Genomic DNA, 25,497 nt, shown 5'->3' on the forward strand with positions numbered 1-25,497 from the left:
GTCATAGGGGAGGGGAATAATGGGAAAATGGGGGGGGGGGGAGGAATGGGAGGATACAAGGGATGGGATAAACATTGAGATGTAACAAGAATAAATTAATAAAAAAAAAAGTGTACATAATTGGTTAACCTATGGATTCCAGGGATTCTTCAATTAGCATTTTGTAGCACTTTCCTATAATATGAATAGAAATAGTGCATGGAGGAAAGAGCTAACGGGAAACTCTCCAAAAGGCTATATATCCAACATCATTAGCAGAGTCTATGCATAAAGGCACTCTACAGTTGAGTCAGGCATAGAGTAAGAGGCCCTTCTGAGAAAAGGGAGTCTTCCATCTATTACTAAGCTCATACAGCTATCTGGACAAGGAGGACTACACCTCAAACAGCAGGGTCTTCCAACACCATGTAAACACAGAAACAATCAACCCATATTACATATGATGTCAATATACAGTATCAGTTAAAACAGCTATCCATTGCCTAAGATTGAAGTAATATTAATCTGAGCTCCCCATTATCCTAGTAGATCTCTTTCATAAGGTTTTTGGTTATATCTACCACAAAAGGCTTTAATTTTCCTATTTGACATTGTGATTCCCACACATTTAATTTGTCTTAAATTTTGCTTTGTTTGGGATAATATTATAATCTCCACACATTATGTAGATACCTTCTGAAGGAGCCAATGTGGATTCCAAGATTCACATGAGATTATACTTACATCAGTGCATGTGTCCACTAACCGTTCAATTTCAATATAATTTAATTTAAATTTAGTTTTTGACTCTACTCATTACTAACAGTTAGACCAAAACCTGTCTTCCAGTACTTCAAAATCTTTCTGTTCTTTCCACTGGAGCTGCTTTGCCTTTGACATATGTAAGCTATAAAGTCTGAGAAATCCTCTCTCTTACCATGAACTGCATATTTTTCTTTATGTAAGCCATAATTTCAATCTCTCCCTTGAAGTCTCCATCTATAATTCCTAGATACACAATGAATCCTTGAGATCTTGCATTGGGGATAGAAACCATGAATTCTACCGGGTATTTATAGCATTGACTTTTGGGTGATGGTTTGAGATTTTTAATTATGGCTAAGTCTAAGGCAGCACTTCCTTCTATAGCATGAATTAGATCTCTTATACCTAGTGCAGTTTTCTCTACTTACTCTGTGGATTGCAGACAGAAAATATTTGGCTCATCTGGTTTGTTGCCATAGTATTGAAATTAGCCCTTAGCTAGTTGCCTGTTGGTACGGTTATTACCTCCTGTATCTCTTGCCAATCTTCATACATTAGTCTAATGCCTACCCTTACCATATAGTCTACAGATCCCAGAAGGCCTTGTCTACATACCTGTTTCAAATGGCCTCATCTCCCACAGCCAAAACAGTGAATATTTTGCTATCTAGGCCATTGCTTGTTCAATTACAGAGTCATTTAGGACAGTACCAATAGTAGTTATAATCCATTCATTCATGAGTGAAGATGAAGCTTTTAAAGGTCTAAGGACTTTTTTACACTCTGCGTTTGCAATTTCAAAAGATAAAATTTCAATTAGCAATTGTTTTCTAGAAACAATTTTCTAGAAACTGTTTTCAGTTTCAATTACTTTCCAATTTTGTATCTAGATTTAGTACTGCCCTGTGTATATCAGATGGTAATTTATGTAAGAAGTCAGTAAGTCTCTCTGGGGCTTTGCATAATCTTAATGAATGACATAGACCTTTTTCCTTGTTCCTCCACCTTATGTCAGCTTCTTAAAGTTGCTAAATATATTTTATATGTAAATAGAGTCATCAGTTTGCATCTGCTATCTTAGATCAGAAAATTGACCTTCAGCTAACAATTGATTTTTCATGACATTAACATCTTTATATGTATTATGATTTTTTCATTATTGCAGCTTCCTCTTGCCACCTTGGCAGCCACTATAATTGAGAAACAACTTTCAGTACATTCTCCTAAATCATTCCAGTCTTAGGGGTTAATCCTGTTTTTGGTAGTCCAGTTATTTAACATTTGTCTCACATAGAGTGAGTGCATTTTATACGTTACAATTAATTCTTTAAAATGCATAAGATCTTATATTTCAACTAGAATCCAGACTAGTTTTTCATTTTGTGAATTTTCTTCATTTCCAGCCATTTTTCCCAGGTAACTAGAAAAGCAAGTGGAGGTTGTCACCTTTTCTCAATTTCATTAAGGGGTTGCACTGTAACTTTAATGGGCTGTCTATCTTAGTCCTCAATTGCATTTGATATCATAGGTTCATAATTAATCAGTTATTGCTTTCTTATTTCCTCTGCCTCTTGTCTCTCAAGCATTTGTTTTATCATTGCTAATTTTTCTTGTTGTACAACTTTTTTTCAACTGGTTTTGAGAGGAAATATATATCGATTCCAATTGAATGTAGGGAAAGATTTACTCTGGTGGTCACAATTGCAATGAGTACTGTGATGGTTTTTCTAGCAACATTTCTATCCTCTCAGCTTTGTGTTAAGGGATCTAAAGTGGAAATTCTAATTTTTTAATATAGGCAAAGTCTGTATATATAATTAAAATTGTCTTTGTAGGTGGTTTTCTAATTTTTTGTTTTTTTGTTTGTTTTTTGTTTTTTGTTTTTGTTTTTTTGTCTCAGAAGTTCCTGTATCAATCCTGGCTCTGAACTTCAAGCTGTTGATGTTTCAGAGTCTCTCAAGTCTTTCAGGCCATCCAACAAAACTGGAAAAACTGATGATAGAATGTTGTTAGGCTTTCTTCTCCTCTAATCACATTGGATGTCAAATGTCTCCTGTCCTCTATGATGTTTCTGTCAGGTGTCTTCTGCTTTCTGTAACTTTGGTGTGGTTTCTCATTCTCAAATAATTTGGATTTTCCTTCCAACCACATTGCATATCATATGTAAAAGTATTTTTTATTTTCTGGATATAATTACTGTCACAGAGGCTTACTGTCTTTGTATACTAAACTAGGCCTAGTCCTAGAAGCTTCTAGCCTCTGTATAATCTAATCTCAGCCTCTGAGACTTACTGCTAAATAAACTCATGCTTTATATCAATTTATGAATTCTGGCTGGCTGGATAAACTCAAGTCATCTGGTTCAAACTTATCTCCAAGCTGAATTATTCAAACTGGCTTCTCTCAGCTTCTTGTTGAATTGTTCTGTTTGGCTTCAAACAAATTCTAGCAATCTGTTCTAGTCTCCTGACCCTTTTTCACTCTCTGGCTTCTGTCTTTATCTGTGTATAGCTTGTTCTTTCTTTAACTTTTCTCTGTAGAAAGTTCCTGGCAAAACTTCTTCCTCTTCTCACTCTGTGCTGTTTGCTTAAGAAGCTTCTGTTTCCTCTGCATTTTTGAGGTAGCTCAGAATATTTTATTCTGACCTAATATGTCAAATATTTCTCACATTCATCCTTTTGTCTGCCTCTCAAATATACATCATTCTGAAGCATGGCTCCCTTCTACAAACTAACTTTACTTTCATTGTTTAGAATTAAAAATATGTACTAAGGGTGTGTCTCCATTCCATCTGAATCAAACAGACCCAGAAGGTGTTTGGATGTGAACCCCTGCCAGAGCAGCCATGTTACTGGATTAAAATTCCTCTACATGTTTGCATTCTTGACTTGGACAGGTAGTACAATAGAATTTGATCAACTAACAATTAACTTGTAGAACTTATTTATCCTAAATACCCTGCAATAGCACTTTCAAAGTATTGGAAGTAAACCTTGTAGTATAATTGAGTTATTTGGCTATAATATCTCATATTAAAGTAGAAATATATCTAATGTGTGTGAAGAAGAGTCTTGCACTTGAATTCTATATGATTGTATCAAAAGTTAAACTTATATTGCATCTATATAGAAAATTCTATACCAGTGAATTACAACTAGCCTTCTGAGTAAAAATTGAAGCATTAGGTTGAGGAGTAGATTCACTAATACACTTTTTGTTCTATCTTTCCTATATATTTCTATATTCCCCCTTCTTTCTTTTCAACACTTATCTCCAAACTTATAAATGGGAAAAAAGAAAAAAAGAGGTATTGTTGAGTTTAACCTTGTTTTCTTTCTAAATAAGACCAATAACAACTTATAACTAACTCCCATTGAAAATAACCCTCTATAGACCAAGAAAGCAACCAAAAACCCACCCAACTCTCATTAAAAGAAATGGGGCATCATTCTCTTAAGGTTTCTTCCAGCTGATTTGGGATGAATAATACCTTTGTAGGGGCCCAAATAAAATTGGGGAAATGGTTAAACAAGCCAGGAATAGTATTTGTGGTCCAGTTTCTACATGTTGAGAAATTCCAGGTCGATTTGTCGAGGAATGTCTGGAGTAGATGCAACAACTGTCAATTAAGTGCTGTTTAGCCAGTCAGTTGAGCAGAAGAACAGGAAGTGGGAGGCGGGACTTCCTAGAGTGGGGAAGGAGCTGGTTGTTGACAGGGAGAGAGGTTGATTGACAGTTAACAGGAGAAGATGGGGAGAAGCCTCTGATATCAGATTAGCAAGTGCTCGGGATATATGTAGGTTATGAGGTTTAGAGTGGTTTATTTTAGTTTATGAGTAGATTAGTATCAGTTTAGATTCTGCCCAGTTTAGTGCTTGCAACTTTAAAGTAGTTTTCAGTCTCTGCATCAGTTTTCAGTCTCCTAGGCCATACAGGTAAATTTATTGTAACACTTATTTTTATAATATTCTCTTTAAAAATTTTGGCAAGAAATTCACTCAGGAAATATGTTCTGCATTATGACCCATTACACATCATTCAATCTTTTGTGTAAAAATTATTTACTAGAGCGCTATTTGGATGCAGATGTATTTTCTTTAATGTTATTTCATTTTATTTTATTGCCATCGTTCTAGATACCTACCCAATTTACTGTGTCCATTCAGGAAATTGGGGTCTCAACTGCAATTTTAAAATGGAGGTCAATTTTATTTTTTAAAAGATTAAATTCAAAGAAAATTATAAATCAAGTAGTCAGTATTGGGATGTTAAAAAAAAAAAGTGGAACTTGTTGCCACAAAGTTACTTACTTTTAAAGAAAAATATCTTAATAAAATATAAACAAATAATTATTCAGAAGTCTAAAGGTAAACTATGACATGTCAATAAACTCACAGAATTTAAACAAATGCTTGAACAGGTCACCTTTGACCTTTGGAATGTGCATTTTAATTTTAAATGAAAATATCTTATACTTGAAAAGGTTTCTTGTCTTATTTATTAAGTGTGAACTTTAGGGGAAAGTGAACAATTTATAAGGAGACTTTAAATGACTACAAGTTTTTACCTCTTAATCCTGTCTATTCTCATTGGCCAAGAAAATCACAGTTAGTAAATAGAATAAAATCAGCAAGCATATTTTATACTTAAGGTTATATATGTCTAGTAAAAAAGGGATGGAAATTGAAATTTTAATTTAATTTCTTAGTACATTGCTGAATATAATGTCTTCAAATAATAGGAGAGACTTTTTAAAAAAGGAAATGGAGTTATTTCTTTTGATTAGCAACTTGTGACTTTTGAAGTTGGACAAAGATTACATAGGCTTAAAGTCATATGATATCTCTCTTGCCTTAAATGATACCAGTTCTATCTTTACTCTGGCAGATAACTGGAAATAGTGGTAGGCAGGGTCTAGCAACAGTAATGTATAATTCAGTGAGGACAATAGGCAGTTGGAGTGCTATCTCCATTACAAACAAGTGACTAATAGTCTTATTTCTGAACAGTAGTCTTTTTACTTCATTATTTTCCTTTAGGTATTATAGAAATTTAAGTATTTTTTAACAGAAAATAATAAATCTTGATTACAGTGTTTCCTCCCTCCATGGCTCTCTGTCTATCCCCACATTACATCCCCTCTGGATCCATTTCTGTCTCTTTTTAGAAAAGAACAGGCTTTTACTAGATATCAACCAAATATGGCAAAGTAAAATATAATATGATGATGCAACCACTTTCATATTGAAGTTGGAAATGACAGCCCAAAAAAGAGAAATAAAGTCCTAAGAACAAAAGAATCTTATAAAAATTCCAAACTAATATCTATAATATACCTTTGGGTATATGTCCCAGAATGGTCGGGCTGGGTCTTGAGTGAGGATGATTCTCAATTTCCTGAGGAACTGATATATTGATTTCCATAGTGGCTATACAAGTTTGTATTCCCACCAGAATGTGTTGTCATCAAAGTTATCACTCTTATCTTTTCTGACAAGTGTAAGATGTAATATAAAAGTAGTTTTGATTTGCCCTTCCCAGATGACTAAAGATATTGAATGTTTTTTTACTTTCTTCTACTGAGAACTTTCTTTTTAGATCAGTACCCCATTTCTAGTTGGAAGAGTTGTGATATCTAGTTTATTGGATTCTTTATATATTTTAGATACTTATCCTCCTTTGGAATTGGAATTGATAAAACTATATTCTCTGTAGGCTGATGTATTATTCAGTTGACAGTGTCCTTTGACTTACTGAAGCTTTTCAGTTTTATTAAGTCCTATTCATTAATTTTTGCTCTTATTGCAAATGCTATTAGTATTCTCTTAAGAATGTTATCTTCTCTGCCAATGTGCTCTAGGCTATTATACACTTTTAGTCTTTGATTCACTTGGACTTTAATTTTGTGGTAAACATGGAAATATTTACATTCTTCTATTCAGACAACCAATTTGACTAAAACCATATATTGAAGATGACGTCTTTTATTTCCAGTGAATACTTACGGCTTCTTCATTAAAATTCAAAGTTCATATGTATTCATATTTGTGTATGGATTTTCAATTCAATCTCTTGATCACTGTGTCTATTTTATGCAATATGTTATTTTTATATTATTATGCCTATAGCTCTATAAAACAACTTAAAATTAAGGATTATCTTTTATTGCTCAGAGTTGATTTACCTATCCTGGGTATTTTGTTTTCCCTATGAAGTTCATAATTCACTTTCAAGGTCTACAAAGAACTGTGCTGGTATTTATACAATGATTGGTTGAATACATAGATTGCTTTTGATGAGATGACCATTTTAACCATGATAATGTTACAGGTCAACTGATCCATGTTTATTGGAGATATAACCTTCTTCTGATACCTTCTTCAACTTATTTCTTCAAAAATTCAAGTTTTTAATCATAAAAATTTTACTTGATTGGTTAGAATTTGCCCAAAATACTCTTTTTTTCTTTTGATCTTTTAAGACAAGGTTTCTCTTTGTAGCCTTGACTGTCCAGGAATTGCTTTGTAGACCAGGCTGGCCTTAAACTCACAGAGACCTCATTGCCTCAGCCTCTCTGCATGCATGGACTTCAGGAGTACATCACTGTGCCTGGTTGATAACCTATATCATTTAAGGCAATGATGGAAGGCATCGTTTGCCCCATTTCTTTATCTGGGTATTTGTCACTTATATATGAAGTCTACTGAATTTTTGAGTTAATTTTAAACTTTTCCAATTTTTGTCATGTAGAGGTTTTTAAAGTAAGTCGTTATTATTTCTAGGATGGAATAAGCAGTGACATAAAGTATCAGAATTATAAAAAGAAATTTCACCACACCAACCATAAGAGGACTTGTGTCTGCTTTCAATAGTTTAGTGCATAATTCCACTGGGTAGGTAACCACAGATAACAATCTTCAGGTTAACCTTCATGTAACCTATGAATCTAAGTATCAGAGTCTTTCCTCCTCTTTCTTTTTGCACCAAGTTAAAGAAAGAGTTCACAAGAAAGCATTGTCTTTATTCTTAGCAATAGTTAAGGTTTTTGTTTGTTTGTTTGTTTTTCGAGACAGGGTTTCTCTGTGTAACCTTGGCTGTCTTGAACTCACTTTGTATACCAGGCTGGCTATGAACTCACAGTAATCCACCTGCCTCTGACTCCTGAGTGCTGAGATTAAAGGCATGCAACACCACGCCCAGCTACAATAGTTTAGTTATGCAGACAGTCAATGTAATAGTTTAATTGCTGTTTATACATTGATTTGTTTTTTACATTTCCACTAGCTACTCAATAAGGCACAGGGTTATTAGGGAACAAATAGTATATATTTGTACAGTAATATCAAAAGTTTAATGCGTTAACACTTTCCAAACACATCTAAGGAATGTTTTATTTATAGTACTTTTGATTTCTTACTTCTTTAAGATAAAAAATATTATAAATATTTTATGAGCAGAAGAATGGTTCTGTTATCCAAAGAGTTAAAATATATTTATCCAATTCTTTCTGCATCTTTCCTTTTTACTCTCGGTTAGGCTTCTGAGGCACATCATTGTGAGACTGTGATAAGATAATAAAACTATGTCATCACCCTCTCATCTTCTTTTAACATGTTTCTAAGGTTAAAATCATTATTTTTGTTTTTATTTTTTCTTTTACCTATTTAGAAGATTAAAAATTTACTTATGTGAACAATTTCCCCTATTTTTTCCAGTTTTGTGGTTCACTGTGTATCAATGCAAGGAGGTAAAGCATGTTCTCCTCTGGATAATTACAGATACGTAAATGCACACACACACACACACACACGGACGGCATCATTTATATCGTACTGTTTCCATTTATAATCACACTTTTCTGTTATTTTGTTAGTGCGTCACCTCCTCCCATTGACTTCCTACCTTTTCCATATGTTAGTACTTACACTTTACCTTTGCCCATTTTGTATAGCTCATTTCAGATTATTAGTCTTCTTATTCATTTGCTTTATAATCTATCTTTTTGATCACTAGTTTTAATTTATCCCATTGCAGTATATCATCATTCTCATTAGCCATTCTAATTTTATTCATTATCTTTTATATTAATTAAAATAATCTAATTACTGACATTCAAAAATGTTTTCAATTATGCTTATTTTAAGACAATACTGAAAACTATTAATAAGTAAATTCTATAATTTATATGATGGTCCCATCTTTTTGTTTTATTGTCCTGTTTATGCTAAGAATTAAGAACATCACTTATATACTACTACACCTGGTTTCACCAACTCTTAAAAAAAACCCTTGTTCAATGTCATCAATAGTAAGCTCTTCATTTTCTGGCAACCTTCAATCGTTACCACCACAATTTGAATTTTCAAGAGTATCATGTATTTGACATTTTGTAACATGTAACTTTTATACACTGATGTTTTAACTATAGCAATATGTATTCCAGAACTCTCAGCATTTTTCATGGCTTGTTAGTTCTATTCTCTTATATAGATCTAGATAAGAGTCTGAATCTTGATCAAATTTCCCTTAACTATACAGCCATGTTGGATGGTTGGTTGTAATTTTATACAATCATAAATAAATGTTCCTAAAAAGATTAATGTGGAAGTGTTTGTTTGTACTTATATTCCCAATTCATCATGTTAATATTAGAGCGACTGTTGCTCTACATGGTAAGATTAATTTTTAAGATATATTTTGAGATTTTAATACAATTCTATTTCTTTCCCTTTTTTTGTTCTAGACCTTTCCTGGTAAAATTGCTTTCATGCCCTCTTTTTCTTTCCTTATTTACTATTTATAAATAGAGAAATATGGCCTGTTCATTCTGTACACTATTATTTGTGTTGATATATTTTCATATATGATCCTTTAGTATTTAATAACCAGTTGATGCAGACGCACTTTTTTCAGGGAAGACTAGCTCTCTTTCTCTCAGCATTCTGTAGTTGACTTTAGTTCTTTGTTAGGCTTGAGGCTTTCTGAGTTTTCTTCATCCATGTCAATATGTTAATTAATGTTCTTACTTGGGTCATATTTAGGAATCCACATTGTTGAAGACTTCCTGGATGCAGTGTCTCTAATTACAACCCAACGCATGTCCCTTCTACTCAAGAACCATTAAGTAAGAAGAAATTTGTAAGACAATAGTAAAGCTTCTTCTATGTGGTTTAATTATGTATATTCTCCTTTGTGCCTTTCTAACACAAGCTAACAAATTATATTTAGATCATAGCTATGAAGAGATTTTTTGAACAAATTTATTCATGAGGAAAAGAATTAATAGAATAAAAATGTATATGAAGTGTTCAGAAAAATAAAGTATTAATTTTTCTTTTGTCTTAAAACACATTGTTAGAAACTCTTTCTCATTATTATGTCCTAGTTGCTGAAGGTTAATAATTTCAGAAAACATGAATGCACAGTGAAAGCACCACACAAATCCACAGGAACCAACATGAAATATAAAGTACACAAGTAGAAGCTCAAAATGTAAGGAGTCTACTAAGTAGATAATACAACCTAACAAATTTCAAGGAGTTCAGTAATTAAAGATAAATGGAAAATGTATTAATGGTAGTCTATACTCAGGTGAAAATAAAATTATAAAAATAAGACTGAAAGTTTTAACCTCACAATGTCTTGTAAAATAATTATGGAGTATACACTTTTAAAGCTATCTAAAGATTACAATTGCATATTGTTATTTGATGTCACATACTATATAGTTAAATATATACATGAGTAACTCATATCTGCAGCTTTTTTTATTAATGACTGCCTATATATTTAGGCATCTACAGATGAAAGAAAACATACACGATGTGTCTTTCTTGATCTCACTTAATTTGCTTATTATGATGACTTCCACATTGATCTTTTTTTTTCTGAATATAGCATAAGGCCTTCTATGTCAAATTTTTGGACTATATTCTTCTGCCTCTAATGTCAGAGGAAACAGTGCTATCACGCACTATAATGAGTTTGACTTCTATCACATAAAGTAAAACTCAGCTCAATTCTCACTTCAATTTATCTGCTCTCACTCTTAAAGGATTCAAATATCATTTATTTTGTACATTCTTATATTTTGTTTTAAAACTTGGACTCTGTTAAGCATACATACAGCACTTGTGAATGAAACTGCAAAGTTATATATTTATTAAAGTCAAATAAATTTGGGTAAGAAATAAATTTGTTATTGCTTTTGTGTTCAGTAATGCACATACTGAGCTTATAATGTATAAATTATTGTTTTCTTGAATTCTGTAATATAGTAAACCTCTTCTCACACACTTCCTCTATATCTCTTTGGTAACAGTGTTTTGATAACAATGTTTAAATTTTACTTGCTCAAGGGAAATAAATAAGCTACACTACTGGATATTCTATGCATATTGAGTCACTGGTTTCATTTTATTAGTGATCTATATTTTATAGTTAAATTTCAACATTAACACCTTCAGCTCCATGCTAACATTTTTTTTTTTTAGTTAGTACAAAATGAAAACAAAGTTAAGGACATTGTGCCAAATTAGAGTAAGCTTATCTTGGTACTACTATTAAAACCAAATTTATCCAAATCCATCATTGAATTGATACTGTTTGTAATTGTCCATCAAAAGTTTATCTTTACATTATTTGCCACTTGGTGAAGATACTTATACATGTAATTCATGCTCATTATACTCAGGAACTTTCATGATGAGGAAACCAGTAACACTGAACCCACATATGTCAACAACACACTTTCGAAACCAACAGTAAATATCTGCGGAATGCTGTCTGCATCCTAACCGATTTACAATGTGTTTCTTAAAATCAATCATTTACACAATGCAATACTACTCAGCTATGAAAAACAAGGAAATCTTGAAGTTTGCAGGCAAATGGATGGACTAGAAATGATCCTCATGAGTGACGTAAAGCAGACCCAGAAAGATATGCATGGTATATACTCATTTATAAGTAGATATTAGTCCAACGTAGATGTTCTCTGAGTCTCTGGTGGCTGAGTCAGGCTGGTGGCTCTGGATACCTGGGGACCTGCACAAACTGTTGTGCCAACCAAGAACAATGCATGTAACAAACCTAGACCTTCTGGTCAAATCTAGCCAATGGACAGCTCACTACCCATGGTTGTGGAGAGAGAATGGACTACCTCTGACAAGAACTCTGGTGCCCCCAATTTGATCAGTTCCTTTAGGTGTGGAGGCCCAGTGGCACACAGAGGAAGGGGAAGCAGGCTATTGAGACCTGATAGGCTGTGATCATATGGTGAGGGAGGAGAGCCCTCCTGTCAGAGTTCTACATAGGGAAACAGGGTGGAAGAGGGAAGGAAGATGAGAACAGGAAGATTCAAGTGAGAGGATAGTAATCGGGATATAATCTGAAAAAATATAATAATAAACAAAATAAAACCCTATTAAAAACAAAAAATAGAAAAAGCAATGAATCTATTCTTTGATCTACAAGATCATCTTAAATAATGGGAACAGAACTATTCCATGTCATGAATAAAAGACATATAAAATAACAAAAATTGAAGTAAAACTCTGCTGAAATTAACTAAATATGACCCCCCAAGATTGTGCTACTTTTTAATCTACATAATGTTTTTGGATTTTTTTATTGATTACTCATGCAGTGTAAAATCATGATTTTTAATTTTTTTTAAAGATGTCTAGTAATGTATTAGGCCTTATAAAAGTTCTGAATTAAAGGTTTTTTTTTTTTTTGAGAAAAAAGAACATTGAAACAAATTGCTAATACTGAGAAACTCACTTTGCATAAGAATATGAGAAGATCCCTATGAAATATTTCTTGTATTTGTTACTAACGTTAAAAGTTTTTTCTCTATTTCTTTCATCAGGAAAAAATGTAGTTATATAATCCAAACTATAATTAAAGTTTAGAGTGAACTACAGTTAATTTCTCTTAAGCCATATTAGAAACTCTTTTTTTTTTTTTTTTATCATGCAGAAATGAGCTTTATTCTGAAACAGATTCCTGTGTTAATTGATATATTTTTTTCTTTACACTGTTCAGTTCCCAGTAGAACCTCAGAGGAACTAAAATTTTAACATTTTTAACATTTTATTACTTAGGGCAAAATCATGTTAGATTCTCTAAGCCTTGGGAAGCTATGGATGGTTTTTCTTCACTTTATGTAAGTTTTCTTTTTTTTTTTTTTCTATTTTTTTTTTTATTAATTTATTCTTGTTACATCTCAATGTTTATCCCATCCCTTGTATCCTCCCATTCCTCCCCCCCCATTTTCCCATTATTCCCCTCCCCTATGACTGTTCCTGAGGGGGATTACGTCCCCCTATATATTCTCATAGGGTATCAAGTCTCTTCTTGGCTACTTGCTGTCCTTCCTCTGAGTGCCACCAGGTCTCCCCCTCCAGGGGACATGGTCAAATGTGAGGCACCAGAGTATGTGAGAAAGTCGTATCACACTCTCCACTCAACTGTGGAGAATATTCTGACCATTGGCTAGATCTGGGAAGGGGTTTAAAGTTTACCTCCTGTATTGTCCTTGGCTGGTGCCTTAGTTTGAGCGGGACCCCTGGGCCCAAATCTGCCTATCATATTGTTCTACTTGTAGATTTCTAGGACCCTCTGGATCCTTTTATTTTGCTGTTCTCCCATGCGTCTCTCATTTAGAGTCCCAATAGGATGCCTTCCCCTCTGTCCCAGTTTCCTGGTAAGTGAAGGCTTTCGTGGGACATGCCCCTTGGGCTAGTATGCAGATATAAGTGAGTATATACCATTTGATTCTTTCTGCTTCTGGGTTAACTCACTCATTATGATCATTTCTAGCTCAATCCATTTATCCACAAATTTCGGGAATTCCTTGTTTTTAATAGCTGAGTAGTATTCCATAGTGTATATGTACCACAGTTTCTTTATCCACTCTTCTACTGAGGGACACTTAGGCTGTTTCCATGTTCTGGCTATTATGAATAAGGCTGCTATGAACATGGTTGAGCAAATTTTCTTGTTGTGTGCTGGAGCATCTTCTGGGTATATTCCAAGGAGTGGAATAGCTGGGTCTTGAGGAAGCCCTATTCCCATTTTTCTGAGATAGCACCAGATAGATTTCCAAAGTGGCTGTACTAGTTTGCATTCCCACCAGCAATGAAGGAGTGTTCCTCTCTCCCCACATCCTCGCCAGCATGTGGTGTCGCTTGAATTTTTGATCTTAGCCATTCTGATGGGTGTAAGATGGAATCTCAGAGTTGTTTTGATTTGCATTTCCCTGATGACTAAGGAGGTTGAGCATTTCTTTAAGTGTTTCTCAGCCATTTGATACTCCTCTGTTGAGAATTCTCTGTTTAGTTCCAAGCCCCATTTCTCAATTGGGTTATTCGGTTTGGTGGTGTTTAATTTCTTGAGTCCTTTATATATTTTGGATATTAGACTTTTGTCAGATGTAGGGTTTAGAAACTCTTATAAAATAAATAAATCTCATTTAACATTTTAGTAGAACAGGAAAATAATTCCAAGTCAACTAATATATCCCATGCAAATTAAGAAGATAACATCTATTTTCCATATTCTCATTGAAAATTGACCATTAATTTCACATATTTTATATAGGCACACACAAGTGAAAACAGAGAGAAGCTAATGAACCTCAAGATAGAAATTTAAATGTAAGCTACTTCTTAATACATCCTGACTTTAAATTTGTGAATAAAATTTAAACCAATGCAAGTTAATATTAATATAGTAAGCTTTTTATTGCAGTAGGAGAAAAAAGGACTGAATTTGCTTTGACTGAGATAAATTTTAAAGTTAAGTTTTTCTCTTGCTTAGCTTTGTTGTTACCCTCAAGGCATTAATCTATTGAAAGGGATAAGATATCATCTTTCAGAGGAAACATGTCATAAGTATTGTGATAAAGTATTTGTAATCCTTAAAAACAGATGGATGTTTCATAAAGATTGTCAGCCAAGGAGGTTTTGCTGACAAAATCATATTAAGCAGCTTCAATCAAGTTCTATATTGCACAATCAGAGTCTTTCTTCTATTAATCAATCACAGTTCACTGATTATTCTGACAGCTGGATATTGCAAGATCTACTTCCCACCTTTTGCAATGTTCTTGAGTAATGTATCCCAAATCAAGTGAAACGTGCTTTGGGTGGTTGTGATAGTATATCAACATGCAAAGGGGAGAAACATGAAGATTCTATCTTCTTTATATAGTAAGGGCAGTACTGTTAAGGACCTTATGTAGAGCAGCTTTCAGGAAAGTGGTGTGTGAGGGAAAGAATTGCCTAGACTGATAAAAGCAATGCAACAAGGGGATGTACATCTCTCCTAGTGTCTTCAATTTGACAAGTGCTATGCCATTACATAATTAATCCTTGGGTACAGTTTTCTTTGCTGTCATTTCAAATATATAAAAGATGGAAGGTTGCATATTCTCACATTACAAATATATACATTTTACACTTACAATTTCAGTATACCTTCTATATAAAATTATTGGGTTATCTGTATGTATAAATTCTTAGTCCTGAGAAAATAAAAAACAATTAGGATTTTATATGAAATTTGCTAAGTACCCAAGGATCAAAACTCAGGATGCCTAGAGCCAGTAGATAATATGTTGCTTTTTCCAATACATTAATAATTGTATAAAAATTTAGGTGTTAATTTTTAGCTCTTTTCTTTGTCTCCCTTCCAGTACAATGTATACTTAACATGAACAAAACGTTTATTTTGCACTGGTTATTTCTCTCCCTAACTTTAAGGTAAAATATTAACCTTTTATAAAGTATACCCAAGTAAATATATGTTTAAGATAATTTACTAAATTTTAGTCACAACATATATTGCGTGTACTCAATTAATTTTATTAGTACTTAATATTTACTTATTATGTATACCTATTAGAGCTATAAAACATGATGTGAAATAGGCTCATAAAAACATGTGTAGAATAACAAGTCTACAATAGATGTCATATTCTTATGATGACAAGCAGGCTTATTTAAAAAAAAACATTATATATATATATTAGCATTATATATTAGTATAAAATATACAGTAGTATAGAATAATATATATATATATATATATTAGTATAGAAAGTAAATTTGAATGTTTAGTTTTCTTATAAAATTAAATTTTATACATGGAGAACAATCCAAGGATAAGATGAAGTTACCATTGACTACATCTGGGTAGGGGTTTGAAGTTTACTGCCTGTATTGTCCTTGGCTGGTTCCATAGTTTGTGCAGGACCCCTTGGCTCAAATCTGCCTATCATAATGTTCTTCTTGTAAGTTTTTAGGACCCTCTGGATCCTTCTACTTTGCTATTCTCCCATGCTTCTCTCATCTAGAGTCCCAATAGGATGTCCTCCCCTCTGTCCCAATTTCCTGGTAAGTGAAGACTTTCCTGGGACATATCCCTTGGGCTAGTATGCAGATATAAGTGAGTATAAACCATTTGACTCTTTCTGCTTCTGGTTTAACTCACTCATTATGATCATTTCTAATTCAATCCATTTGTCCACAAATTTCAGGAATTCCTTGTTTTTAATAGCTGAGTAGTATTCCATAGTGTAAATGTACCACAGTTTCTTTATCCATTCTTCTACTGAGGGAGACCTGGTGGCACTCAGAGGAAGGATAGCAGGCTACTAAGAAGAGACTTGATACCCTATGATCATATACAGGAGGAGGAAGTGGCCCTCAGTCACAGTCATAGGGGAGGGCAGTAAGGGGAAAATGGGAGGGAGGGAGGAATGGGAGGAGACAAGAGATGGGATAACCATTGAGATGTTATATGAATAAATTAATAAAATAAAATTTAAAAAAAGATGAAGTTACCACAAATTAAAATTTCACATATTTCATGTTTATATCATGTGCTTGTACATGTGAAAGTGCATGGAAGGTTGCCTTAAGATATTTTCATCCATGACATGCTACATTATCTATTGGGACAGAGTCTTTCCTGAGCCAGATGTTCATTGAGTTGGTGTGTTCTAGTTAGCCAAAGAGAATTTAAACTCCGACAGTCAATTTCAGGGAATACAGTGTGGTTGCCATACCTAATCAGCTATAAATGTTGTGTTTATTTCCTCAAATTAGGGAAGGAGACGAGAGCCATACTCAACCTTTACACATACATGGTTTGGACTGAGCTTAAGGTATTTCTATCTAACTATCCCTAGGCCTTGGCCCAGACCTTGAAGGCTACAGCTTCTAGCCTTTGTCTCCTAACATAGGCCTAGATGTTTGCAGCCTCTGAGACTTACTGCTGAGTAGGCTCACCTTTTCTGGTCTTTTTGACCTCTGTCTGCTGGTTGACTCAGCAGTTCTGGCTCAAAAACTCCTCTCCAAGCTGACAGATTCAAACTGGCTTCTTTCTGCATCAACTGAATTACTCTGCTTGGAAAAATTGACACTGAACTCCAGAAACTAAACTGCAAAATACTCAACTGAACCTAACTGTACCAAATTGTACTGTACCCCCAAACTTTACTGTACTGTCTGCAGGGACTCTCTTGTTCTCTTTCTGCATTGTTCTTAAGTAGATTCTCTTTCCTGTCTGTTCTCATGAGAGATAGGTGTCTCTTATCTCTGACTCTGTCAAATATTTCTCTGCTTCTTTATTTTCCCTGATGCTAGACTAATTGTCATTGTTTGGGTTAAAGGTATGTACTAAGGGTGTGGCTGTATTCCAATTGGATCACACAGTCCTAGGTCTTTGGATGTGATCCCTTGCCTGTCACAGCAGTCATGTTGGTCTGTAGTGTAGGATTGAAAATTCCACTACACCCTGCTTTTTGTGAGTTTTGGGAATCTAATCTTCTGCCCTCAAATTTTACAAAAAAAGAGCTGTGTTAGGTGAACCATCTCTGAAGCCCAATAAAGTGGCTTTTCTAATCTACATACATTTCATAGAAAGAAAATTTCTAGACTTGAAAGCTAGGATTGTGTTTCATTTCTTTGTCTAGAAAGACCTCCAAATTTCATCACCGCTCTTTAAAGAGTTCATTCAGTTTCTCAACACTAAAAGGAAAAAATAAGTAACATGGAAAGATGGGGCATATTGTTTCTCAAGTAAAAGTAAAAATTAATGTAAAATTATTTTTCCTTTTTACAAAGATTAAAAATCAATCAATCTGTTTTCCAATTATGTTGTACATATTTAGATATATCAGTTTTTTCTATTACAACCCATTGAAAAAACTCATACAAAATGGTTAAGTTGAAAATAAATGAATAAATAATGAATGGACGAAGGAATCTTTACAGTACATAAGAGGAATGCACTTTTATCTTTTTATAAAGAGCCTCCACTTTCAGTAGAGAACATAGTTTCATTGAATGAAACTTCAACTAATTTTAAATAAAATCCAGTAGGATGCCAAATACGAAATTTAAATTAAGGGTTTTAAAATGAACTACATATCAGATAAAAGGAAATATATTAACTTGAGCTACCAATATCCTTGGAACGCTCATAGGTAAATTAATGAAATGAATTTAAATGAAAACCATGCATCTATCCCAAACCTTAACTTACTGATTTATTCAAAACATTGTGGTTTCCCTCTTTACAACAGGGTCCATGTTCTACATTATAATTATTAAAATATGCCATATTGTATATGTTTCGGGCTTCTGAATGATATAATTAACAGCGAGGTTGCTCAGTTCTTCACTGGAGGCATGTCATTTATCCATGCATTAACTCTTTCTGTGTTTCATCTCTGAGAAACTCACATGAGTCTATTCTCCATAGTTTCTTATCGTGGAGACTCTTGCTTTAAATTCTACAAGATACTTAAGACAACAGAGATGCCATGATCAATCCATATTACCAAGAGAATCAATTTGAGTTAAGGAACTGAAACATAAGAATAAGGGTTGCTTACAAGAGTATCCGAGAAGTAACCACAATCACCCAGGCTTACTACAAGGCAAGCATATACAACAAATCCAAGGACTGATCCTAGGCAGCACAGCCCACCTTAGCTTCACTAAACCACCTGTCTAGTCCAGTGACAAACCCTGTATAAAGAAACAGTAGCTCCAAGCACACTTATATCTAAAGACACACTTTAATCCCAAATCTCAGGGACTAAAAGTAAGTTGGGGTTTAATGGATTCTTTTATCCCTGACAACTGAAGCCGAGTATACTTCCAAACAGTTCAGACAATAAAGAATGGTGCAAAATAAATGAACTATGGGCTTGCAGTGACCGCAGAAAGGTTGTTTGAAAATAGATTATAAATTATCAAGGTTTTGAAATAACTTTATCATTGTAAAATGACTCTAGCTTAAAATTGAGAATCAAATTAATTAGCATTAAAAATTCTTTTTTACCTTGTTCTTTTTACATTTATTTTTATCTTTATAACAATGTTTTATTGAAAATATATTTTTTCTCACATATAATATCCTGATTATGGCTGCTCTGCCTTTAACCGTTCCCACCTCACTTCTCATCCAGAACCACCCAAATTCTGTTTCAAATTAGGAAATAAGCATGGTTCTGTGGAATAATGATGATAATGATGATGATGATGATGATAATAATCATGATCATAACATAGATAAATAAAAAACTGGATGGGCAAAACAAAGAAGAGAAGGAAAAGAGCCCAAGAGCATAGAAAAAGAAACATAGACTTACTCATTCACACACTCAGAAATCTGATCAAGACACTAAACTAAAAGACATAACATATACATAAAAATCCTATTATAGTACAGAAGGAATAATAACATATATATATATATACACATACATACATACATATATGTGGGTGTATACATATACATGTATGTATATATACTATACATCATATATAAGTAAAAGTAAAATGAATAAGGTAAATTAAATAAAAATAAAAGAGTCATTGCACAACTTTATTTGTCGATGAATCTTCACAGATGCCTTTGAGCTCATTTTTTTGAAGGTCATCTACTGCTTATCATGCATTCTATTCCTAACGGTAGTGTGTTTTCACAGTGAGACTCCCTTGGGGGAAACTAAACTTTCATTTGCAAGCTTATCTTGCTTTTTTAAAAAAATATGATAATCTTTTATTTAATCAATGTATTGATTCTTTTTAAATCCCCCCATAGCCCACTTCTTCCTGTCCTCCATGTCCCACCTTCCATTCCTCTTCCCCACATCTCCCCTCCCATAATCCCCAGAAAAGAATATTGCCACCACCAACTCCCCCTCGGCCTAACATATCAAGTCACATCAGAACTGAGCACATCCTCTTCCCCTGTGGCCTGGCAAAGGAGCGCCCTGCCAGGGAGATGTCAAAAAGCAGGTAAAAGAGTCCATGTCAAAGACAGCCCTGCTTCCCTTACTAGGAGATCCACCTGTCTCTCAAACTGATGTATTTTCAACAATCGGTCTTTTTCTAATGAACAGATAATTTACTGTTCATGTGTTTATAGTTATTTATAATTATAATGAAATTTAATATAGTAATGTACAACTTCACTATATCCACATGTTAAGAATCAAAAGATTTTTAATTTTTTTTTTTTTTTTTGGTTTTTTGTCTTTATAAGTTTAAGATGGAACAGTCCAAACTCATGTGAAATCTAAGAATAAGTGTTGGTGACTATTACAACTAATATTCAAGTTTAATTGTTAAACCACCATTTCAATTTTAAATTAACTTCTCACTTAACATATAATCATAGAATATTTCCAAATGCAGTAAGTCTCTTCTTTAATGTGATAATTTTACAGTTCATTACCATATTCTAACTTCTCTTGAAATGTTTTATTTTATAAACTCTCATTTTTCAATAGAAATAAAACTTTTCCTAAACATTTAACTATTCTGCAGTAGCATAAAGAATGTCCTTCATCAATGTTTTATCTTCTTCTTTTTGACCTTGTTTATTACAATGCCCATGAAAAAGCACCAAAGCTCTCTACACTCATTTTAAAGACTGTTAATTGATTAATGCCGCTTTGTAAAAGTTTTGATGGTCTATTTTGCAACTGATTTTACCCATACTGTAGTTGATAAGTCTATACACATTTTAGCACTCATGTTGATATTTTCTAGTGACATTTAAAATATATTGTCCAATATTATTGTTAAAAAATACATACAACTTCATACATTTTTTCAGAAAATTGTAGAAACCATTCTGATTTCTGATTTGATAGGCAATATACATGTGAAATATAAAAGTCTGAAAATGTTGTTGTTCTCAGTTTTTATTTCTGGTGCTATTGTAAATTAAAACTGGTCTGAACCAATGACTCTACATTTGTTAATATAAATGAAATAGCATTCTCAGGAGATATAACAACATGTGATTAAAGTGTATTGAATTTACAACACACAATTACTGATCCTGTAATTATGAACACCAATATGAATGCTGACTATTTTGTTTTTCATAATAATTCTTTGTGGCACCATTATAAACTTGCCATACTCAAGATATTTTTCAAGTCCATATTTCCTTTAACTTTTAAAATAAACAGTTAATAAAAATAATTCTTGAGGGTTTTTAAAATTCAGGACTACTCATTAGATATTTCTCAATAAATACATAGCTTATTTGAAAATACCTCATGCAAAAGAAAAAAACCAATATAATCAAATAACTAAATAGCATGTAAGAAGAATTATTATCATTTGGGACATTATGCCAAAGGGAAAATATACATACACACACACACACACTCACACTCACACATTTTTTAAATTAATGCCTGTCTTTTAAAAATTTTTTAAATTTTTAATTTACTATAATTTATTCAGATTACATCCATGATATTATCCCTTCACTTGTATCTTTTCTTTCTTACCCTCCCTCCCTCTTCTGCCCTATTTCCCTACCCTAGACTTCAGACACCAGATGACCACAGCCTACGATGTCTTACCCAGAATAGCCTGTTTCCCATTTCTCTGGGTGCTTCCTGGCATCCCCAGCAAGGGGAAGTGATCAAATTGGGGTTAAAGAAGTGTGAATTTCAAGTTACCCAATACATTGCCAAGGGAAGTTAGTAAAAACAAAATCATAAAATACAATAGTCTTTTTTTTTTATTCTTTCATCTTATCTTCAGAGGCAAGTAACATTTATTTTCATGTAAACAGTTAAATATTCAAAGTCACATAATTTAAAAGTAGCTTTATGTAGACAATGGGTGTTTGGTAATTTAAATATGCATTTAATTAATTTACAATGTTAAAATGAAAAGGATTTAAGTGTGTGATGTTGTCGGGTGTTAGATATTGCTTACATTAGGAAAGTTTGACTGCATCCACATGGAGTTCAGTATTGTGCAGTGAGAGATACAGATCTTGTTTCAGTTCTCTATATATTGAGATCCAGTTGTCTCAACACCATTTGTATTTAAGATGCTGTCATTTTCCTACTGTATATGCTCAGCATTTTTGACCAAAGATATGTAATTGTATTTCTTTAGACTGATATCTGGTTCTATAATTTTATTCTATCAATCCATGCTTACGTTTGTTTGTTTTGTTTTTGTTTTTGTTTTGTTTTTTTTTTTCCAGTAACAAGCTGCTTTTATTACTGTGTTTCATGTGGAGATTTGAATGAACATCGCAATGTTAGGCTCATTAGTTTGAATATTTGGATCCAGTTTATAGAATATTTTGGGAAAGATTAGTGGGAATATTTTGGGAAAGATTAGTGGGAATATTTTGGGAAAGATTAGTCTTGTTGAAGTAGTGTGGCCTTGCTAGAAGCAATGTGTCACTGGAGGTGGACTTTGTGGTTTCAAAAGCCCATGATAGACCCAGTCTTTTTCTATCTCTCTTTCTCTGCCTACATACAAATGAAGTGTGAAGCTCTCAGCCACTTTTTTGTTTCCATGCCTGTCTGCACCTTGCCATGATGGTCATCAACTAACCTTTTAAAACTGTAAGAAAGCCTCTAGTTAAACGCTTATTTTATTAAGTTATCTTGATCATGGTCTTTATTCACAGAAATAAAACAGTAAATATGATGCCCTGAAAATAGTTTAAATCTTTGTTTTTGTTAGTGACCCATACATCATTATTAGTGTGTTATTTGTCCTCCATGATTTCATATGTTTTTCTGTAGTTTCTATTGATGTTATTATCTTGACTTTTTAATTTGTGTCAAGAAATAATGTTGATGCTATTTTTATTTCCTACTGTTTGAGATTAGATTTATATCTTAAAATATAATGAGTTTTGGCCAAAATTTTACAGGATGCTGAAAAGAATGTATAGTTTTAGCATTCAAATGGAATGTTTCACAAATGTCTGTGTAGTCTCTTCTATAATTCCATTTTCAATCTGTATTACTCATTTTGCTTTTTATCCAGAAGATCTGTAGTTATAGTGAGGCATTGAAGTCTGTCATTGAACTGCTCTCACTGTGTTAGGGTTGGCTCCAACTATACCAAGGGCCATCAACATAAGACGTAATACTCTGAAACTGCTTAAATAAGAAAAAATGAAGGTATACATGTAATCTTATAGACACAAGCAAGGAATTTGTGAATAAAATTTAGGTAGTACAGGAAATAACACCAACAATCAACAAATGGGTTTCATGAAACTAAATATTTCTCTAACAAAAAAAAAAAGAAAGTGTGAAGCAAATAACTAGGTCATGCGCAATTTGGGAAAATGAATCTTTTCCAGTTATTCAGTTGACAAGGCCTAGTATTTAGATCATACAAAAACAAAACAGAGCAAAACAAGCAAACCCCTCAAAACAAAAAACAATCATTAAGAAAATACCACAATTAAGTCTCTAATGGTACTCAAGACCAAATAGTTTAGTTTTACAATTAAGCCTAGTTGTTCAGCGGTTAAGATGTTTTTAGGTCTAGATAGATGTTTTAAGTTGATGATGACAAGATATGATATATATTGATTTACATTCAGAATTTTAGACTCACCAGGGCAGGAAAGATGTTTTCTTCAAGTCTGTCAAATACAAATAGCCAAAACACTAAGAATGTAACATATATATAACACCTGATTGTGTCATGGCTCTTCTTGCTATAGGTAGTTTACTGTATATATGTGTAATAATATAAATGTATATGTAAAAAATAAAAAATATTAACCAACAAAATGAGTCAATATAGATGCTCATTTACTGAAGATTAGATAACAAAAACATGAAATATGCATATGATGGACAATTCCATATCTATAAAAGAAAATTTAAATTATGAAATTTAGAGATTATACTGCTGGTATAAAAACTTATACAGAGCACATAAACAAGCAACACATGTATCATATGCTGACACTAACTTCAAGCTGTCATTTTTGTGTTCAACTTGTAGCAAAGGTGCGTAGAGAAATTTTAATCCAGAACATGACTGCTATGGCAAAGGATCACATCCAAAGACATTTTAGATCTTTGTGATTCAGCTGGAATGCAGACAGGCTCAGCATTACAGTATGATCTAGCTTGAATACAGATACTCCCCTTTGTATACACCATTACTCCCAAACAACGAAGGTAAGGTTAGTTTATAGAAGGAAGAAGCCATGTTTTGTCAGGGCAAAATTAATGCCATATCATAAATGTAATGTATATTCTACAATTAATGTCAAGGTCTGTGAGCAGTTGTCTCTAGATTTTTTTCACTACTTCCTGAGTTGCAAGAAAGACCAACCACTGCCATAAACTAGACCTGCCACTAGAACAATTAGATACAATTGATGCCCAATTATCCTCTGAGATAAATCACCTTCCCTGGACATTCAGCCTCCTGGACCCAACCTGCCTGAAAGTGGACATTCCTGAGACTCACAACTTTCCCTTGAGAACCACCCTCCACCCAACCTGCCTGAAGGTCCACATTCCTGAGACTCAGGACCATAGCTTTCGGTTTTCTTCCGTACTTCCCTGTGACTCCAACCTCTAATTAAAGTTTTTCCTTATAAACCAATTACCCTGGAAGCTCCAGTGTCACTCTCCTATCCAGTTGATTCAGGAAGGATTGTGATCCAAAACTCTGATCCTGTAATACAGAACCCTGTGTATATTGCATCAGTATTGAATCTCGGTTCACTTTTTTTGAGGTCTCGTGATCTGGTTAATCTCGGTCGGCATAACAATTTGAAAATGACTTCTAATTGAGGAGCAAACTGACAAATCAGAGGTGGGGGGTTCTGGTACTTTCTTTACACACAGAGTTTTCAGACAGAATAGGCTAGACACAGGTAAAGACAGAATGCCAGTGAGTGAGAAGGAGTCAGAAGATTAAAACATTTGTCCTGATTTAGTTTGAAGCCAAGCAGAACAAATTGACCAGAAGCCAGGGAAAATAACTTTATTTTTTTTAAACATTTTGTTAATTTACTCATATTACACCTCAATTGTTATCCCATCTCTTGTATCCTCCCATTCCTCCTTCCCTCCCGCTTTCTCCTACTCCACTCCCCTATGTCTGTGACTGAGGGGGGACCGCCTCTTCCTGTATATGCTCATAGGGTATCAAGTCTCTTTTTAGTGGCCTGCTATCCTTTCACTAAGTGCCACCAGAGGAGAAGTAACTTTGAATCAGTCGTTTTGGAGAGCAGTTTAGGCTAGAACAGCTAAGTGACACCCGCAAGTGAGAGTTTAGAAAGAGCTAGAAAGGCTTGGGAAACGCTTTGACCTCATCCCCTTATCTAAGGAACTAAAACATCTATATTGTAAGGAGCAATAAAACTAGTAAGGGTCCATGGGATAACATGTTAAGTGAAAAGGAGTAGTACATTGTG

This window comes from Acomys russatus, chromosome 4 (assembly GCF_903995435.1).
Source record: "Acomys russatus chromosome 4, mAcoRus1.1, whole genome shotgun sequence".
Lineage (NCBI taxonomy): Eukaryota > Metazoa > Chordata > Mammalia > Rodentia > Muridae > Acomys > Acomys russatus.